Raw genomic sequence first — 20,043 nt, 5'->3', positions numbered from 1 at the left:
CACTTCAATGCCTCCCCAGCCAGTGGAATGTCCCTAATATCTTTGCAAATTCAAGTCTCTTTAACCAGCAGTTGATGGCAGTCATGAATCACTGGTTCATCAGTCTCTCTTTTGCAGATCTGGGCCATTTTGGCAGAGGCTCGATAGCCCAGATCTGACAGTTCCAGCAGCAGTGTATTTGTTCCTTCCATGCAGTCGTGTTGGGTGGCTCCTGCTAGAAGTAGGTCATCCATGTACTGGAGGAGGGTCACCTGGGGGAGTTGGATCCTGAAGCTGGCCAGATCTTTATGGAGGGCCTCATCAAAGATGGTCGGGGAGTTTTTAAACACTTGTGGCAGTCGGGTCCAAGTGAGCTGTCCGGTTCTGCCCATGTCAGACTCCCTCCATTCAAAGGCAAAAAGCAGTTGGCTGGTAGGATGTAAACTCAGGCAGAAGAAGGCATCTTTTAGGTCTAATACACTGTACCAGCTCCGCTCAGGTGGGAGGGCATTCAGGAGGTTATAAGGGTTTGGGACAGTTGGATGTATGTCCTGTGTCCTTTTATTGACCTCTCTCTCAAGTACTGCACTGGCCTATAATCATTGGTACCAGGCTTTTTAACTGGCAGCAAAGGAGTTTTCCAGGGAGGTTGAATAGGAACTAGGACGCCTTGATGGATTTACCTCTGGATGTGGGGTCGAATTTTTTCCTGGGCCTGTCATGGGGAACTGTTTAACTGACACTGGTGTAGCACTAGCTTTCAGCTGAATAACCTGTGGAGGGACTTGCTTCGCCAGACCCATTCCAGATATTTCAGCCCAAGTTAAGGGAGTGTGGGCCAATCATCAGTCCATATTGGAGGTTCCAGCTCCATCTGAACAATCAAGGTCAAGCCCTGGCTCCTCGTGGATTCTGTACTCATCTTTTATTCTATCGGTAAGGACCTGCAATTGATTTTCCTGTTTATTGGTGACTGATGGCTGTTCAGAGTCAAAATTAATCTGGGCTTCTATTTTTGACAAGATGTCTCTTCTTAACAGAGGGTAAAGGCATTCTGGGATAACCAGGAAAAGTGAGATACCCAGCCCACGCCAAGTTTCATTGTTCTTCAGGTAGTCCATGAATATTGCAGTTACCCTGTGTCACCCATTACAATATACACATTTGGTCCTGTCAAGAGGGGTCCTGTTGCCCAGGCTTCCTGACTGTCTAGGGCCTGTTTTAAAATTGTTTAATTACTGTGGCCAAGATTTTAGTCAAATTTTTTCCTGTCTTCTGTCATGTCTGTTCTCCCTCTAAAGGCCAGAGTCATCAAAGCTCTCTGGGCTTCTGAGGTAGGGTCAAAGGGAATGAACCGCCTGAAGGCCTCCATGAGCCTTTCAAGAAATACCAAGGGAAATTTGGTTGGTACCTGAATTACCTCTCTCAACTTAGCCAAATTGGTGTGCTGTCTCACAGCACCTCAGAGACCCACCATCAGAGCCTGGCGATAGACTTTTAAGTTCTCCCTACCCTACCCTTTGTGCTGTTGGAGTCCCAACTGGGGTGAGCCAAAGGGAGTCCCAAGTCAATAGTATTCTCTCCTGCTCGTCGGTTGTGAAGAGCATCTGCAGCAGGCTGTTGACTGTTGAGAAAACATAAGAGACTCTACCAACGCTGTGGGTCATTGGCAACCCTGTGAGACAGGGGGGTGGTTAGTTTTTTTAATTACAAAGATTTAGTTTTTTAATTACACAGATCTGAGGCATAGCACTGGAGGCTGTAATCTGGACACCCGACACTGGGGGGGAGCCAAACATGCACAGCGGCAGGGTCATAAGCCTGCCCATCCATTGTGGCATGGCTCCAACCCTGCCACCCAGGCCCACAGCCTCTTGGCTGCAGCTCGCCATGGCAACACACTCCAGGGGGCAGGAGACCCTCGCTTTTACATTCTTGCTGGGTCTTCTGGGCCCCAAGGATGGACCCGCACAAATGCTCTCTGGCAGTAGGTCAATATGAGAGCCAGGTCCTGAAAAGAAGTTGCCTTAACAGCTTGGATAATCTCAGGATTAAACGCCATGGACACTGAATGTCCTCCAATTCAGGCAGAAATGTCTGCCATAATCTCCTTAATCTCTATTGACAAATTCTGGGTTAACCTCAGTCTGCAGGTCAAGAATTAAACTAAGGGGAAGTCACCAGTCACAGTTAGTCCTAGGGTAAAACTATAGACAAAGACAAGACACCAAAGACTCACAGAACAAAACCACATTAAACTAACAGATCCAGACACATAATCCTCAGAGTCTCCAGCAAACAGCAGGCAGGAAGCAGATTCAGAGTTTGGTCCTACCGACTAACAGACTGAAGCTGAGAGCCTCCTCACCTCCCCACCCCCCGGGGGCCCCCCAGGTGTCTGCTGGAGGCATCAAACAGATTCAGACTCGGTCCTATGGACCGACCGACAGATGGAAGCTAAGAACTGGGCATCCCCAGGCTTCCTATATCCCCCCTGGAGATTCTCCCAGGGCCACATCTTAGTGACCGAATTCGCACATCTACAGATCATGGCCCGTTGGTCCTTACGGCCCAAGAGGGCAGCTGCAAACAGAAACCGAGAAATGTGTTCCAGAAAACCAATACCAGAAAACACATCAAACAGCAACTAACAGATCCAGACACGTGACCCGCCCATGTTTCCAGCAAACAGACAGAAAACAGATACCAAAAAACACATATTCAGAAAAGAGACGCCAGCCAACACATAATACAATCAAGCACACACACACACACACACACACACATCAGAGGATCCCTGTACCTCCAAGTCTGGGTTCTCAGGTGGGAGGGGTGGTCACGGTTTCCTGGCCATTCCTGGCCAAGGCACCAAAGGAAAGACCCACGGAGGGTGTGGACCCTCATGCCCTGACTCAGGAAAGGCGCCCCCCCCAATCACTCATGAGAAGTGGTCTTGATGCAAAAGCATGAGGTCTTTTATATTCCAGTGCACTGGGGTCCACAGCCATATTCCACATGGGGTAGAGGACTGGGAACCCTGGGCACAGGATTCAGACAGCTTTTATAGGGTCATAAAAAAGCCCGCACATCACAAACCAATCATCCCAAAGAATCCAGTGCAGACAAATCAATTTGAACTATCCAAGCCTGCACTTAGCCCAGGAAGTCTGCTTTTGCTAGGGCTTCTGGTAGTGTGGCAAGGCTCATTTCTTGTGTCCATTCACTCATGGGTGCTGTTGGTAAACTGCCTTGTTGTAAACAGTCAAGAATGTGACCTTTTGCCTACTCACTGCTAGGAGGCAGAGTCTAGGGAAAATTAGGCTAAATTTTTCCATCCTTACAAAACCAGTAAATATATTATGTTAAAAATGCCAAAATTAACACAAAAAATAAAAATGAAAAAAATAAACAGAAAGCCACCTTGGGGGTGTTGTCTCCTTAATATAAGCAAGACTGGAGTGATATCACATGGCATTTGCCTTCTTTATGATACCAGGAGCCAAGTTGCTATCCAAGTTACATGGCTACTGTAAGGATGGAAAAATTTAGCCTAATTTTCCATAGACTCTGCACCCTAGCAGTGAGTAGCAAAAGGTCACACTTGACTGTTTAGGACAGGGCGGTTTACCGATAGCATCTATGAGTGAATGAGAACAGGAAATGAGCCATGCCACTCTACCCAGAAGCCCTAGCAAAAGCAGACTTCCTGGGTTAAATGCGGGCTTGGATAGTTCAAATTGATTGGTCCACACTGGATACTATGAGATGATTGGTTTGTGATGTGCAGGCTTTGTTATAACCCTATAAAAGCTGTCTGAACCCTGTGCCCAGGGTTCCCAGTCCTCTACCCCATGTGGAATATGGCTGTGGACCCAAGTGCACTGGAATATAAAAAACTTCATGCTTTTGCATCAAGACCACTTCTCGTGAGTGATTGGGGGGGCGCCTTTCCTGAGTAGGGTATGAGGGTCCACGCCCTCCGTTGGGTTTTTCCTTTGGTGCATTGGCCAGGAATGGCCAGGAAACCGCGACCACCCTTCTCACCCGAGAACCCGGACTTGGAGATACAGGGATCCCCTCTGTTGTGTGTGTATATGTGTGTGTATATGTATTGTATGTTGGCCGGCATTTCTGTTCCAAATGTGTGTTTTCTGGTATCTGTTTTCTGCCTGTTTGCTGGAGACGCAGGCAGATCACGTGTCTGGATCTGCTAGTTTCTGTTTGATATGTGTTTTCTGGTATTGGTTTTCAGGAACACATTCTCCATTTTGGTTTGCAGCTGCCTTCCCTGGCCATAAGGACCGAGAGGCTGTGACAAGCAGACATGTTCTTCGGTCACAAAGCTGTGGCCCTGGGAGAATCTCCAGGGGGGTTATAGGAAGGCTGGGGACGCCCAGTTCTTAGCTTCCATCTGTGGGTCAGTAGGACCGAGTCGGAATCTGTTTGCTGCCTCCAGGTGACACCACGGGAGGTAAAGAAGCTCTCAGCTTCTGTCTGTCGGTCAGTAGGGCCGAGTCTGAATCTGTTTTCTGCTTCTGTCAGTTGGTAGGACTGAGTCTGACCTGTTTTCTGGAAGGCATTCTCGGTTTCAGTTTGCAGCTGCCTTCCCGGGACCAAGAGACTGTGACAAGTACACGTGCTAATTCAGTCACAAAGCTGTGGCCCTGGAGAAATCTCCAGGGTGGTTATAGGAAGCCTGGGGATGCCCAGTTCTTAGCTTCCATCTGTGGTCAATAGGACCCATCTGCCTGCTGTTTGCTGGAGACTCAGCCGGTCACATGTCTGGATCTGTTAGTTTCTGTTTGATGTGTTTTTGTTCTGTGAGTCTTTGGTGTCTTGTCTTTGTAGTTTTACCCTCGGACTGACTGTGATGGACGACTCCCATTTAGTTTAACTGTTGACCACTGGACTGAAGTTAACCCATAATTTGTCACTAGAGACTAAGAAGATTCTGCAGACTTTTGTGCCTGAGTTGGCGGACATTCAGTGTCACATGGCGTTTAATCCTGAGATTATCCAAGCTGTTAAGGCAACTTTTTTTCAGGACCTGGCTCTCATATTGACCTACTGCCAGAGAGCATTTGTGCGGGTCCATCTTTGGAGCCCAGAAGACCCAGCAAGAATGTAAAAGCATGGGTCTCTCGACCCCTGGAGCTTGCCGCCCGGGCAAGCAGCAGCCATGAGGCTGTGGGCCTGGGTGGCAGGGGTGGAGCCAGGCCGGAATGGATGGGCAGGCTTATGACCGTGCCGCTGTGCAAGTTTGGCTCCCACCTAATGTCCACATTACAGCCTCCAATGCTGTGCCTCAAATCTTTGTAGTTGGAAAACTAGATCTTTGTAATTAAAGACTAACCATTCCCCTGTCTCAGAGGATCCCCAATGCCTCACGGGATCGATAGAGTCTCTTATGTTTTCTCAACAGTCAACAGCCTGCTGCAGATGCTCCTCACAACCGAGGAGCAGGAGAGAATACTATTGACTTGGGACTCCCTTTGGCTCACCCCAGTTGGGACTCCAACAGCACAAAGGGTAGGGTAGGGAGAACTTAAAAGTCTATCGCCAGGCTCTGATGGTGGGTCTCCGAGGTGCTGTGAGACAGCACACCAATTTGGCTAAGTTGAGAGTGGTGATTCAGGGACCAACTGAATATCCCTAGATGTTTCTTAAAAGACTCATGGAGGCGATCAGGTGGTTAACTCCCTTTGACCCTACTTCAAAAGCCTAAATAGCATCAATGACTCTGGCGTGAGACATCCTGTCAAAAGCAGGAGCTCAGATTCATTTTGACTCTAAACAGCCATCAGTTACCAATAAACAGGAAAATCAATTGCAGGTCCTTATCGATAGAATAAAAGATGAGTACAAAATCCAGGAGGAGCCAGGGCTTGACCTTGATTGTTCAGATGGAGCTGGAACCTCCAATATGGACTGATGATTGGCCCACACTCCCTTAACTTGGGCTGAAATATCCGGAATGGGTCTGGCGAAGCAAGTCCCTCCACAGGTTATTCAGCTGAAAGCTAGTGCTACACCAGTGTCAGTTAAACAGTTCCCCGTGAGAGGCCTAGGAAAAAATTCGACCCCACATCCAGAGGTAAATCCAACAAGGCGTCCTGGTTCCTATTCAACCTCCCTGGAAAACTCCTTTGCTGCCAGTTAAAAAGCCTGGTACCAATGATTATAGGCCAGTGCAGTACTTGAGAGAGAGGTCAATAAAAGGACACAGGACATACATCCAACTGTCCCAAACCCTTATAACCTCCTGAATGCCCTCCCACCTGAGCAGAGCTGGTACACTGTATTAGACCTAAAAGATGCCTTCTTCTGCCTGAGGTTACATCCTACCAGCCAACTGCTTTTTGCCTTTGAATGGAGGGACTCTGACATGGGCAGAACCAGACAGCTCACTTGGACCCGACTGCCACAAGTGTTTAAAAACTCCCCGACCATCTTTGATGAGGCCCTCCATAAAGATCTGGCCAGCTTCAGGATCCAACTCCCCCAGATGACCTTCCTCCAGTAAGTGGATGACCAATGCTTGAATGACTCACTACCAAAGCCTGCTTCTCACCGAGAGGATTACGTTTGCTCAGCCAGCCACCTTCAACCCTGCCACTCTACTGCATGAGGAGACTAATGAACTGGTAATTCATGACAGCCACCAACTGCTGGTTAAAGAGATTTGAGTTTGCAAAGATCTTACGGACTTCCCTCTGGCTGGGAAACCACTGACCTTGTTCCTCAATGAGAAGTTACCTTGTAAAAGGTTAAAAAAAAGGGGGGGGGGCTAGGGCAGCAGTGTAAATAAAACCCACACTGTTTGGGCCAGCAGCCTGCCAGAAGGAACCTCAGCACGAGAAGCTGTGCGCATGGCCTTAACACAGGCCTTGCAGCTGGCCAACAAAAAAATCCGTAAACTTCTACATGGGCAGCAGTTATGCTTTTGTAACTGTACATATGCACGGGGCAGGGCTATCTGTAAACAGAGGGGACTCGCTATACCTCAGATAGAAAGAAACTTTACCCTACTCAGAAGGGTTAGAGTACGTCCAGCAGATACATCATCTAACCCACCTAGGGGCTAAACATCTGCAGAGACTGGTTAGAACATCCCCTTGTCATGTTTTGAGACTATTTGGGGGTGGCCGACTCAATAGTAAAACATGTATGCCTTGTCAGCTGGTTAATGCTAACCCTGTAAGAACGCCTCCCTGGAAGAGACTGAGGGGAAGCCATCCAGGCGCTCACTGGGAAATGGACTTCATGGAAGTAAAGCCTGCCAAATATGGTAACAAGTACTTATTAGTTTTATAGTCACCTTTTCAGGATGGGTAGAGGCTTACCCTACCAAGAAGGAGACCTCAACCATGGTGGCAAAGAAAATACTGTTGCCCAGGTAAGTCAGGGGCTGGCCAAGATGTTGGGAGTTGATTGGAAGTTACATTGTGCATACAGACCCCAAAGCTGAGGGCAGGTAAAAAGGATAAATAAAACCATTAAAGAGACCCTCACTAAATTGACAGCAGAGACTGGCATTAATGACTGAATAGCTCTCCTAACCTTTGTGCTTTTCAGAGTTGAAAACACCCCTGGACTGTTTAGGCTGACCCCCTATAAATGGCTCTATGGGAGGGTGCTGTCCACTGATAAAAATTGTCTCTGTACATAGTGTGCTGTTTTTCCAAGCCTCTGTTTACTAGGCTTAAAGTGCTCAAATGGTTGAGACAGCAAGCGTGGAAGCGCCTCCAGGAGGCCTACATGGCGCTTGGCGGAAGGAAAGTTCTGAAAGTTGCACATCACTTCCAAGTTGGAGGAGATTCAGGCTACGATAGATGTCACCACACAGTAACCTTGAGACTTGGTGAAAAGGCCCACTTTGTGGCCATTCCAGAATACGTTCTCTTCCCCTGGACCCACCCCCATGCCACTCGAGGTTATAAGACCCAGAAACAGCCTCTTACAATGCTCATTTCATTCATCTTGTTGCTCACTGTTACTTTTGTTAGGGAAAAAATGAGTGCGGTCCAAATTATGGCCTTTTAGTCCTCCCAGTTCTAAGATTAGAACTTAACCAGAGAAGAAGTGGGGAATGTAAGGATGGAAAAATGTAGCCTAATTTCCCCTAGACTCTGCACCCTAGCAGTGAGTAGGCAAAAGGTCATTCTTGACTGTTTACGACAGGGTGGGTTTACTGACAGCACCTGTGAGTGAATGAGAACAGGAAATGAGCCATGCTACTCTACCCAGAAGCCCTAGCGAAAGCAGATTTCCTGGTTTAAGCAAGGGCTTGGAGAGTTCAAATTGATTGGTCCACACTGGATGGTATGAGATGATTGGTTTATGATGCACAGGCTTTGTTGTAACCCTATAAAAGCTGTCTGAACCCTGCACCTAGGGTTCCCAGTCCTCTAACCCACGTGGAGTATGGCTGCGAACCCCAGTGTACTGGAATATAAAAGACCTCATGCTTTTGCATCAAGACTGCTTCTCCTGAGTGATTTTGGGGGGGGGGGCGCCTTTCTTGAGTCAGTGCGTGAGGGTCCAGGCCCTCCGCGGGTCTTTCAGTACCTCCTTGTTAAGGAGGCCACCAAATGAAATGGTAGTAAAACAAAGGATTGCTTTGTACTTATGATGAGCTTAGTTTTATTGTTAAGAGAGCCCATCCCTAACTGGGGCACAAACACCTGTTGGATGCTCACATTTCATACATTAATGTATACCCTTTGATTTTGTCCTTTACTTAGGTAAACTCAAAATAGCAAAATAAACAGATGAAGTAATATCTTGGTCTCAGGTTGTAAGACCCTCAGAATGAGGAGTCTTCCAGGTTCAGTCGATACCCTAAGAACTCAATGTCCAGTCCAGTTGCTGCAAAACCCAAGAGGCTTTAATGAACAGGAAACGTTTGTGCAAACGGGCTCCTCCAGCATGCAGGCTAGGAAGAAGCCCCCTCCCCTGGGCCCAGGTGTTTTTAAAGGCAAACCCACAAGCTTAGGGAGGGGGTGGGACCCTCTGTCCATTGAGTAGTGACCCTTGGAGGCCTGAAGGTCTGCTATTAGGGTCAGCAGACCTTAGGGCCTCAGGTGTGCTAATTAATCTTGTCTGGGCAAACCAGAGTTACAGCTATCTCTTGACCCTATTTACCATCTGTTGACTCACAGGAAAGGAGGGGCAGTGTGAATTCTTCTTATCTCAGGGCCCTGTGAGAGGAAGCTAGCAAATTCCAAGGAACAGATATTGGTTTCTAGGTTAGTCCATCATTAACATTATTTTTTAGGTCTTTCATTCCCCCTTTTTCTTTCTGCAAGATTTTAATCTTAAAGTCTTAAGGGACCTCGGTGTTCGGTATAGCCTGATACTGTTGAGTAAGGACAAGGGCTTGAGTAATGGATAATCTTTCTCATATAAACCTTAAAAGCCTGTTGAGGAGGCAGGGGACAAATGTTAGGAGCAGAAGGAGTATGAACAGAGGTCCTATCAGAGTTGAAACTAGGGTGGTCAGCCATGGGGTCCTGTTGAACCATCCTTCAAACCATCCCTGTTGGGCCTCGACCTCCTTCTGTCTTTGGGCTAGTCTCTCCCTGAGTTTAGCCATGGAATTTCTAATTACTCCTGAGTGATAGAAACAACATTCCTCTCTGAGGGCAGCACAAAGTCCTCTTTCTTGTAGGAACAATAAGTCCAATCCTCTTCGGTTTTGAAGGGCCACCTCTGCTAGGGAGGCTAACGATTCTTTCAGTCTGGTCATTGACTTTTTTATTACTTTTAGGTCCTCTGTCATAGTATGTCTGAGTTCACTATATTGTTGTGACCCTTGAACTAAGGCCGCAGTCCCAGTGCCAACACCTGCAGTAATCCCTACTCCTAGTAGAACAGCTAAAGTCAGGGATATAGGTTCTCTCCTGTATCGGATTGGGTGAGAACCATAGATTTCTTCCAGGTATTCTGTTGGGTGGTAAAATATACGAGGCAACAGTTGAACCAGCACACAAAAGTCTTTGGTTAGGTCAAGGGCCCCTGTATGTATGCAAGGGGTGAGCCCCGTATCACAGGCCCACCATAGGCCAGGGTCAGGTATTAGGTATGTGGGGCTCATACAGGCCTGAGGCGGTGGAAGAGTGTTGTTGCAGAGATCCTGGTGAGACTGAGGAACAAATCCTAAACAGGTGCCTCTTCCTGTGACTTGGGTGAGAGTTAGCCTATGGTGTGCCCCCCAGTCACATTGGGATGATTCAGTGGTGTTAGTAAACGCCCCATTAGTGGCTATGCCCTCGTAATAAGGAGGGGCTGAGGTAAGGCATAGCCAGCAAGGGTTAATTATATCTGGCCTTGTTCGATTGAGGGCAAAGAAGGCTCCTCGGATTAATTTAAAGGCCCGCTGGCCTGTTGACGGGGTATCTTCTCCCTGAGGGGGACTGATGGCGATTGGGACTACTGGGGTAGCAACCGGAGCCAGGACTCTAGGTATGGGCATTCCTGGGTTTCTAAGAACTGGGTTGGGCCCTATGGCTCATGGAGCAGGGTCCCGAACTTCTAGGCGAATCTTAAAGATAACCCCTCTATCCGGCCCCTGTAAGTACCATCTCAGTCCCCAAATCTTGCCTTTTAGCCAGGCAACATAGTCTTTTCTCCCGTGGATGGTGAAGTCAATTTTTAAGGGGAGACAAAGGCCTGACTCACAGGTCCAACTCCCCCAGTGGGCTGGAGAGACACAGCCAGATCTGCTCAAAGGGGGGCAAGTATAATTTCAGCGCACAGTTATTAGATCCCAAGATGAGCTTGGGTTCCAGTAGGCACTCCCAGTGGTTTCACATCCCCATTTTTTACAAAAATATTCTTGGTATCCCCCACATCCCGATCCCCTAGGTTGACCCTGCTGAGGGCAGACATAGAAGACTGATTGAGCCAAGTAGCATCGGGCCCTGGGGTCGCTACAGCCCCGAGACCGTTTGTCCCCTAGGTCTGTCCTAGGCATTGTTTTCTTAAGGGAGTCCGCACCAAAAGTAGGAATGTTCCAAGTTTCTAGTCCAGCGGCCAGTTGACAAAAATCAGGGGTGAGGCTAGGCCACCAGGTGCCAGGTGGATAATAGCCAGAGGCGGACCAGATAACCTCACCCATCTGGGAAATCACCTGCCAGATCAATTGCTGAGGGGCATGTGGGTTGCCCTTAATAGGGGCTGGGAAATGGGGGAACAGTATGCAAAGCAAAACAATTAGGCATTTCGGGAAAATCTTAGCTTGAGCGGGTTTTGGGTGCGTTGCAGTCGCCATCCCTGTGTCTCGTCCCCCTTCTGATCTCTAATGGTGCAGGCCTTCTTGACGTGTGAGGCATGGACCCATGCTGCGATTCCGTCTACATTGAGTGCCGTGGGGGTGGTCAGGAGGACAGTGTAAGGTCCCTTCCAGCGAGGCTCCAGAGTCTTGGACTGGTGACGCCTGATGTATACTGAGTCCCCAATCTGGAATGGGTGTGGGACGACAGGGCCTCCGGCCTGGTATGCTGCAGCCAGCGGCTTCCAGATCTGGTTCTGAATAATCTGAAGAGCAAGCAGTCGGGCCTGGAGGGGTTGGGAATCAGTAAGGTGGTTAGGATCTGGGAGGAGCGTGTTTATTATGGGTGGAGGTCCTCCAAATAAGATCTCAAAGGGTGTAAGCCCATGTATCGAGGGTGTGTTCCGGACCCGGAACAGTGCCATAGGCAGGAGCTGCACCCAGTCTCTAGTGCCAGTCTCTATGGTCAATTTAGTTAGGGTCTCTTTAATTGTTCTATTTATTTTTTTTTTTTTACCTGTCCTGAGCTTTGGGGTCTATATGCACAATGTAATTTTCAATTAATCCCCAATATTTTGGCCACCAACTGACTTACCTGGGAGACAAAGGCGGGTCATTGTCGGACCCTATTACCTTAGGCAGTCCAAACCGCGGGAGGATTTCCTCTAGTATTTTCTTGACCACCACTTGGGCAGTCTCATGCTTAGTAGGAAAAGCTTCAGTCCATCCTGAAAAAGTATCTATGAAAACTAGAAGATACCTGTTCCCAAAAATACCAGGTTTGATCTCCATGAAATCAACCTCCCAGTTGGTCCCGGGCCGTTCCCCTCTGTCTCTGATTTCTTCCAACAGCTTGCATCACCCAGCGTTCACCTTTGCACAAGGAACACAGGTGGTAGTGATCTGCTGGAGGAGGGTGTTGAGGTTATGAATATAATAGGTAAATAGGTATGCTCTTCTCGCTGTAGGAGGATTTTGAGCTTCTTGCTTCGGAGATGAGTCCATCGATGAAGCTGGGACAAAAGCTCTTTAGCCTCTATCTGGGGTAGTAGAATATTACCTTGGTAGCGCCATACCTTTGCTTCTGGGTCATATTTAGCCCCCAAACTCTAGACTGTTTTTAAGTCCTGGTCAGTGTACTCAAATCCCTGTGGTGTATGTGGGGCTGGATCAGAAATCTTTAAGGGGAGAATCTGTGGTCCCAAAGCTGCTTTTCTGGCCTCCTCATCAGCCATCCGGTTCCCTTTGGCTATTGGGTCATTTCCTTTTTGGTGTCCCGGGCAGTGCATGATGCTCAGCTTCTGTGGCAGAAAGAGAGACTGCAAGAGGTCCAGGATTTCAGTCTTGTTTTTGATGTCTTTTCCGGCAGAGGTCAATAGGCCTCGTCTTCGGTAAATTTCTCCGTGTATGTGGGCAGTGGCGAAGGCATAGCGGCTATCTGTGTAGATGTTAACTTTGTGGCCCTCTGCCATCTTGAGTGCTTGGGTTAGAGCCATGAGCTCTGCTCTTTGGGCGGATGTTCCTGGTGGCAGTGCACTGGACCATACTGTGGTTCGTCCATCTACCACCGCTGCTCCGGCTCGTCGTATGCCATTTTGCAAGAAACTGCTCCCGTCCGTGAACCAAGCATGGTCGGCTCCGGTTAGCGGTTGGTCCGTTAGGTCTTCTCTAGTTCCGCAGATCTCGGCCAGGATCTGGTGGCAGTCATGGGATGGGGCGGTGTCTGCATCGGCTTCCGGAAGAAGAGTGGCTGGGTTCAGGGACCTGGTTGTCCCGAATTTCAGCCTGTCTGGATTAAGGAGTAGAGCCTGGTAATGGGTCATTCGTGCATTTGAAAGCCATCTGTTAGGGGGCTGTCGGATCACAGTCTCGATTGCATGAGGGGCCATTACCGTAAGTGGCTGACCCAGAGTCAGTTTATCTGCATCCTTGATCAAGACTGCTATTGCAGCCACCATCCAGAGGCAAGGGGGCCATCCTGTGGCCACATTGTCTAACTTCTTGGAAAAGTATGCTACGGGTCTTTTCCATGGCCCGAGCTGCTGTGTTAAGACCCCTTTTGCCACTCCTGCCTTTTTATCCACGTAAAGGGTGAAAGGCTTGTTTACATCAGGAAGGCTCAGTGCTGGAGCTGATAGCAAGGCTCTTTTGATTTTATCAAAGGCCTTTTGATGTTCTTTTGTCCATGCAAAAGGGGCGTTAGTCTTGGTTAGGGGGTATAACGGGGCTACCAGCTCCGCAAAACCCGGAATCCAAAGGTGGCAGAACCCTGCACTGCCTAGGAACTCACGTGCCTCTCGGGGATTTTTGGGTGGTGGGATCAGAGCTACCGCCTGTTTCCGCCCCTCCGTCAGCCATCTCTGACCTCCCTGGAGCCAGTATCCCAAATAGGTGACCTGTTCTTTACAGAGTTGGGCCTTCTTTGCTGATGCCCGTTATCCTAATTCTCCCAGCTTTTGCAGTAGAGCCCCAGTACCTTGAAGGCAGTCCTGCTCAGTCTCTGCTCCCAAGAGAAGGTCATCTACATATTGGAGTAAAATTATGTTAGGGTTATGGACCCGGAAATCTGCTAAATCCTGGTGTAGGGCTTCATCGAAGAGGGTGGGTGAATTCTTAAACCCTTGAGGCAGTCGTGTCCATGTAAGTTGGCCGGAAAACCCCGTCTCTGGGTCCTTCCATTCAAACGCAAACAGGGGCTGGCTCTGTGGGCTCAGTCTGAGGCAAAAGAATGCGTCTTTAAGGTCTAATACCGTGTACCAGACATGGCTCGGGGGCAGCATACTCAGCAGATTATAGGGATTGGGTACCGTTGGATGGATATCCTCAGTCCTCCGATTGACTTCCCGGAGGTCCTGTACCGGCATGTAGTCCCCCGTGCCTGGTTTTTTTACAGGAAGGAGAGGGGTATTCCAGGGGCTTTGGCAGGGTCTGAGGATGCCCTGGCATAATAGTCTATTAATATGCGGTCTGATTCCTTCTCTAGCTTCATGGCTTATGGGATATTGCTTGATGGCCACGGGGGTGGCCGAGGGCTTGAGATTAATTATCAATGGGGGCTGCTTTTTGGCCAGTCCTATGCCTGCTGTTTCAGCCCAGGCGTGAGGATATTTTTCCAGCCAACTAGTTTCCATGGGTGGCAAGGGGGGAGAGGAGTCTTCCAAAAGCCTATGTTCATCCTCCAGTCGTAGAGTTAGTATCTGGAGGGGCAATCCTTTCTCTCCCGTAACCGTGGCCCCATCCTGATGGAAGTGAATGTGGGCTCCTACCTTGGAAAGGAGGTCTCTCCCCAGCAGGGGGGTAGGGACATTTCTGGCACGAGCAGGAAGGAGTGGGTCACATGTCCAGTGCTCAAATGGACCTTTCGTTCTGTTGTCCATCGGTGTAGCTTTCCTCTAGTGGCACCCTGAACCTAAGCAGTCCGGGAACTCAGCGGTCCATGAGTCTGGGTTAGGACTGAGTATTGAACTCTCGTATCTACTAGAAAGGTTACGGGCTGCCCTCCTACATTAAGGGTTACCCTGGGCTGGGGGGGGGGCTCCTGGCCCTGACTGGCCTAATCTCCTCCCAAAGAGAGAACGGGGATGGGCTTCCGTCTGGGGTTCTTGGGGCAATCCTTGACCCAATGCCCCTTTTCCTTGCAGTAAGCACATCGGTCTCTCTCCATCCTGGTTCTCCTTCTGTCTCCCAGGTTCCCTGTCTGGCCTGGTCTAGGTTCTGTTTTCTGCACTACCACTGTGGCCAAAATCTTTGTCAGCTCCTGGTTTCGCTTTTTATCTCTCTTGTCCTCCCTGTCTTCCTGTAACTTTCGCAATCTTTCTTCCTTTTCCTCTGGAGTTTTTCTCTTGTTAAAAATCTTTTCTGCTTCCTTTACTAGGTCTTGAATGATGTATCTCTGCAACCCCTCAAGGCGTTGTAGTTTTGTACGCATGTCAGGTGCCAACTGTCCAATGAATGACATGATTACATCGGCTTCCCTATCTGGGGCCTGGGGGTCAAAAGGGGTGTACATCCTGTAGGCCTCCATCAGGTGTTCTAAGAAGCCTGCTGGGGTTTCTTCCAATCCCTGAACTACTGCACGTACCTTAGCCAAATTCGTGGGGCGTCTCCCTGCCCCTTTGAGACCTGCCAACAGAGTCTGGCGATAGAGACGGTGACACTCCCTACCGGCTGCCGTGTTGATGTCCCAATCCGTTGGTCTGGTTAAGGGAAAGACTTCCTCTATTTTGTTGGGGAGTTGGGTAGGCCTGCTATCCCGGTCCCTGCACGTTTTTCCTGGCCTCTAGGAGGACTCTGTCTCTCCTCGGTTGTGAGGAGAGTCTGTAAGAGTTGCTGGCAGTCGTCCCATGTGGGTTGGTGGGTGATGAGGATGGATTCAATAAGACCTGTCAAGGCTTGTGGGTCCTGTGAGAAGGAGGGATTATGGGTTTTCCAATTATAAAGACCTGCAGAGGAGAAAGGCCAGTATTGATAGAGCCCTCCCCCCATCGACCAGAGAGGAAAAGCCTGGGAGACTCCAGAGCTGTCAGGTTCTTCCGGCATTCTATCTCTGCTGGGTCGCAGTCGGGCAGATGGTGGTGATGGGTCTCGAGGGCCTCTGGTGTCCGTACTGAGGTGGAGCTTGGGGATGGGGGTCCCTGGCCAGGTGCAGGTGCCGGGAGTTGGGGTGCTGCTGGCTGGAGATTAGGGTAAGGGGGAGGAGGTTCTAGAAGGAGGAGATCCTCTTGCGCATCTGACAGGACTAGGGGAGCTTTGGGCCTATGATCAGGAGTTCGGGGCTCTGTCAAGTGGAACAGAGAAGAGGTTGAAGGAGGGGCTGAGGGTGTGGGAATGAATGGGACATGGGAAGGCAGGGGTCCGGGGTGGGGGCCCAGAGGAGGAGGTGAGAGGGGGGGGGGCCCCCCCCAGGGGGGGGGGGGGGCCCCCCCCCCCCCCACCAAAAAAAAAGGGGCCCGGGCGGCCCCCCCCCCCCCCCCCGCCCGGGAGCGCGCGGCCCCCCCCCCCCCAGATAGTTGGGGGGGGGCCCCCGGCGCGGCCCCCCCCCCCCCCCGGGCCCCCCCCCCCCCCCCCACCCCCCCCCCGTCCCCCCCCCCCCCCCCCCCCCCCCCCCCCCCCATTGGCCAGAGGTGAGTCTGGGCCCAATTGGGGCTGCCTGTCCCCTTCAACCTCTTTTCCCCCCTCCCCCGCCTGAACTCCCTGGATTGGCCCCTGATCCTGCTGCTCCTGTCTCCGGTCCCCATTGAGAGCACCCTTGGAGCTCTGATAAACCCCCACCCATCCCCACCTCCAGCCTACCCACCCTACCCTGTGCCCTACCCCACCTACGGTCCTGCCGCTCTGGTTGAGCACTGGGACAGAGGGTGGAGCCAACAGTCCACCCTACTTCGGAGACTTCTCAGAGCAACTCCGAACAAAGGATACCTGACTATCCACCTGGGACCACCTGTAATTTCCACCAGCTTGGTCCCTGACCCCGCCTCCAGTCCTCTGCTGGAGTCCCAGGCCCCTCCCAGAGATCCGCCTATCTCTGCGGGTCCACTCGGAGTTCCTGCGGGCAAGATCCTTGACCCCCAAATCCGGGCCCCTGCCAAAGAACGAGGTCTCAGCTGGAGAGCGCCAGTTTTCAGTGAGATCCCACTACCCTGCAAAACCTTCTCAAGTTCAAGCTCAGCCCTTGTCCTCTTCTGCTGGTCATTGGCCAGAGCTATTGGTCAGAGGACCACTGTGAGTACCTGCTGGTATCTTCTTCTGGATCCTCATCCTTGACCCCATCCCTGGATCACTGTCTGCAGAGAAACCTCCTAGAGAGCTTGGACCACACAGAGCTACAGACATTGAATCTTAGATCAACATAAGCCCATCAGGGAAGGACCATAGAGAGAGGGAAGAGACACCACCAACACCTACTGGAAGAAACTATGGGAAGAAGGCAATACAAGAGAACACCTAACAACAGAAAGACAAACATGACACCACCAGAATCTAGGGAATCTACACCAACTAGAATGGAACACAACAACAAAGCAGAGGAAGCAGAAGGGTACGACTTAAAAATCACCATCATAAAATGATAGAGGCCCTCAAAGAAGATATGAGAAAATCCCTTAAAGAAATGGAGGAAAAAACAAACAAAAAAGTTGAAGAAATGAACAAATTCCTTAAGGAAAGTACAGAAAGCCAAGAAAAAACAATTAATCAGGTGAAGGAAACGGTTCAAGATTTGAAAGCCGAAATTGAGAAAATAAAGGCAACACAAATGGAAGGAAAGCTGGAAATTGAAAAGCTGGGCAAAAAATCGGAAACCACGGACACAAGCATAACCAATAGAATTCAAGAGATGGAAGAGAGAATCTCAGGCGCAGAAGATAAACTAGAAGAAATAGATTCATCGACCAAAGAAAACCATAAATCCAACAAATCCTTAACACAAAACATCCAGGAAATGTGGGACACCATGAAAAGGCCAAACCTAAGAATAATAGGCATAGAGGAAGGTGATGAAGCCCAGCTCAAAACATATTCAACAAAATCATCGAGGAAAACTTTCCAAATCTGAAGAAGGACATGCCCATGAAAGTACAAGAAGCATACCGAACCCCAAATAGGCTGGACCAAAGAAAAAAGACCCCTCGACATATAATAATCAAAACACCTAGCATACAGAATAAAGAAAGAATATTAAGAGCAGCAAAGGAAAAAGGACAGGTAACATATAAAGGCAGACCTATCAAAATTACACCTGACTTCTCCAAGGAAACCCTCAAGGCCAGAAGGTCCTGGATAGATGTTCTAAAAGTATTAAGAGAACACGGATGCCAGCCTAGGCTACTATATTCAGCAAAACTGTCAGTCAATATAGATGGAGAGAACAAGATATTCAATGATAAAACCAGATTTTCCCAATATGTATCTACAAATCCAGCCCTACAGAAAGTATTGGAAGGAAAATTCCAACCCAAGGAACGTAACTACGCCCACAAAAATGTAGGCAACAGATAATCCAACTACACCAGAAACCTAGGGTGAAGCAGAACAAATATATTCATAATACCACTGCCAACAACAAACCTAAACCAAACAAGCATCAACAATCAATGGACCTTACTCACCCTCAACATTAATGGTCTTAACTCACCTATAAAAAGACACAGGCTAACAGAATGGATACGAAGACAGAATCCATCCTTCTGCTGCATACAAGAAACACATCTTAGCTCCAAAGATAGACATTACCTCAGGGTAAAGGGTTGGGAAAAGATTTTCCAATCAAATGGAAATAAGAAGCAAGCAGGCATAGCTATCCTAATATCTAACAAGCTAGACTTCAAACCAAAACTAGTCAAAAGAGATGAAGACGGTCATTTCATATTCATCTCAGTAGAAATCCATCAACACAAAGTCTCAATTCTGAACATCTATGCCCCTAATACAAAGTCACCCACATTCATAAAAGAAACACTACTAAAACTCAAAGCTCATATAAAACCTCACACACTTATAGTAGGAGACTTCAATACACCACTCTCAACACTAGACAGGAACACAAATCAGAAACTCAACAAAGAAACAAAAGAATTAACAGAAGTTATGTCTCAACTGGGGCTAACAGACATCTATAGAACATTCCATCCAAAGACAAAAGAATATACCTTCTTCTCTGCTCCACATGGTACCTTCTCTAAAATCGACCACATACTAGGAGACATAACAAACCTCAACAGATACAAGAGAATAGGAATAGTCCCCTGTATCTTATCGGACCACCATGCTTTAAAATTGGAATTCAACAACAACACAAATAGCAGAAAACCTGCAAACTCATGGAAACTTAACAATGTGCAATTGCATCACTCCTGGGTCAAAGAAGAAATAAAGAAAGAAATTAAAGACTTTCTAATATTCAACGAGAATGAGGATACAACATACCCGAACTTATGGGACACCTTGAAAGCAGTGCTACGAGGGAAGTTCATTGCACTAAATGCCCATATGAAGAAAACAGAGGATAGTCACATAAATGAATTAACAGCCCAACTGAAAACCTTAGAACAGAGAGAAGCGAATTCACCCCACAGGAGCAGATACCAGGAAATAATCAACTTGAGGGCTGAAATCAACAAAATAGAAACCAGGAAAACAATACAAAAAAATCAATGCAACAAAGAGTTGGTTTTTTGAGAAAATCAACAAGATAGATAAACCTTTATCCAAATTAACAAAAAAGCAGAGACAGAACATGCAAATTAACAAAATCAGAAACGAAATGGGGAACATAACAACAGACACAGGGGAAATCCAGTCAATTTTCAGGTCATACTTCGAAAATCTGTATTCCACAAAAATTGAAAATTCAAAGGAAATGGACAAGTTTCTGGATAACTATCACTTACCAAAATTAAATCAAGAACAGACAAACAACTTAAATAGACCTATAACCCGAAATGAAATAGAAGCAGTCATCGAAAGCCTTCCAACGAAAAAAAGTCCAGGGCCAGATGGATTCAGTGCAGAATTCTACCAGACATTCAAGGAAGAACTAATACCACTACTCCTCAAACTGTTCCACAAGATAGAAACAGAAGGTTTATTGCCAAACTCTTTTTATGAGGCCACAATAACTTTGGTACCCAAACCTCACAAAGACACAACTAAGAAAGAAAACTACAGACCAATATCCCTGATGAACATCGATGCAAAAATACTCAATAAAATAATGGCAAACCGAATTCAAAAATACATCAGAGAAATCATCCACCATGATCAAGTAGGCTTCATACTTGGATTGCAGGGATGGT

General features: G+C 48.4%; 1 pseudogene; it reads right to left on the bottom strand.

Moving 5' to 3' along the window:
* Nucleotides 1-11,193: 11,193 nt before the first annotated feature.
* The window catches only part of LOC127215012 (uncharacterized), a 62,820-nt pseudogene continuing 53,970 nt past the window's right edge, over nucleotides 11,194-20,043 (bottom strand).

Source organism: Phodopus roborovskii, unplaced genomic scaffold (assembly GCF_943737965.1).
Source record: "Phodopus roborovskii unplaced genomic scaffold, PHOROB, whole genome shotgun sequence".
In the NCBI taxonomy this organism is placed as follows: domain Eukaryota; kingdom Metazoa; phylum Chordata; class Mammalia; order Rodentia; family Cricetidae; genus Phodopus; species Phodopus roborovskii.
This window is presented reverse-complemented; position numbering and strand designations above follow the sequence as displayed.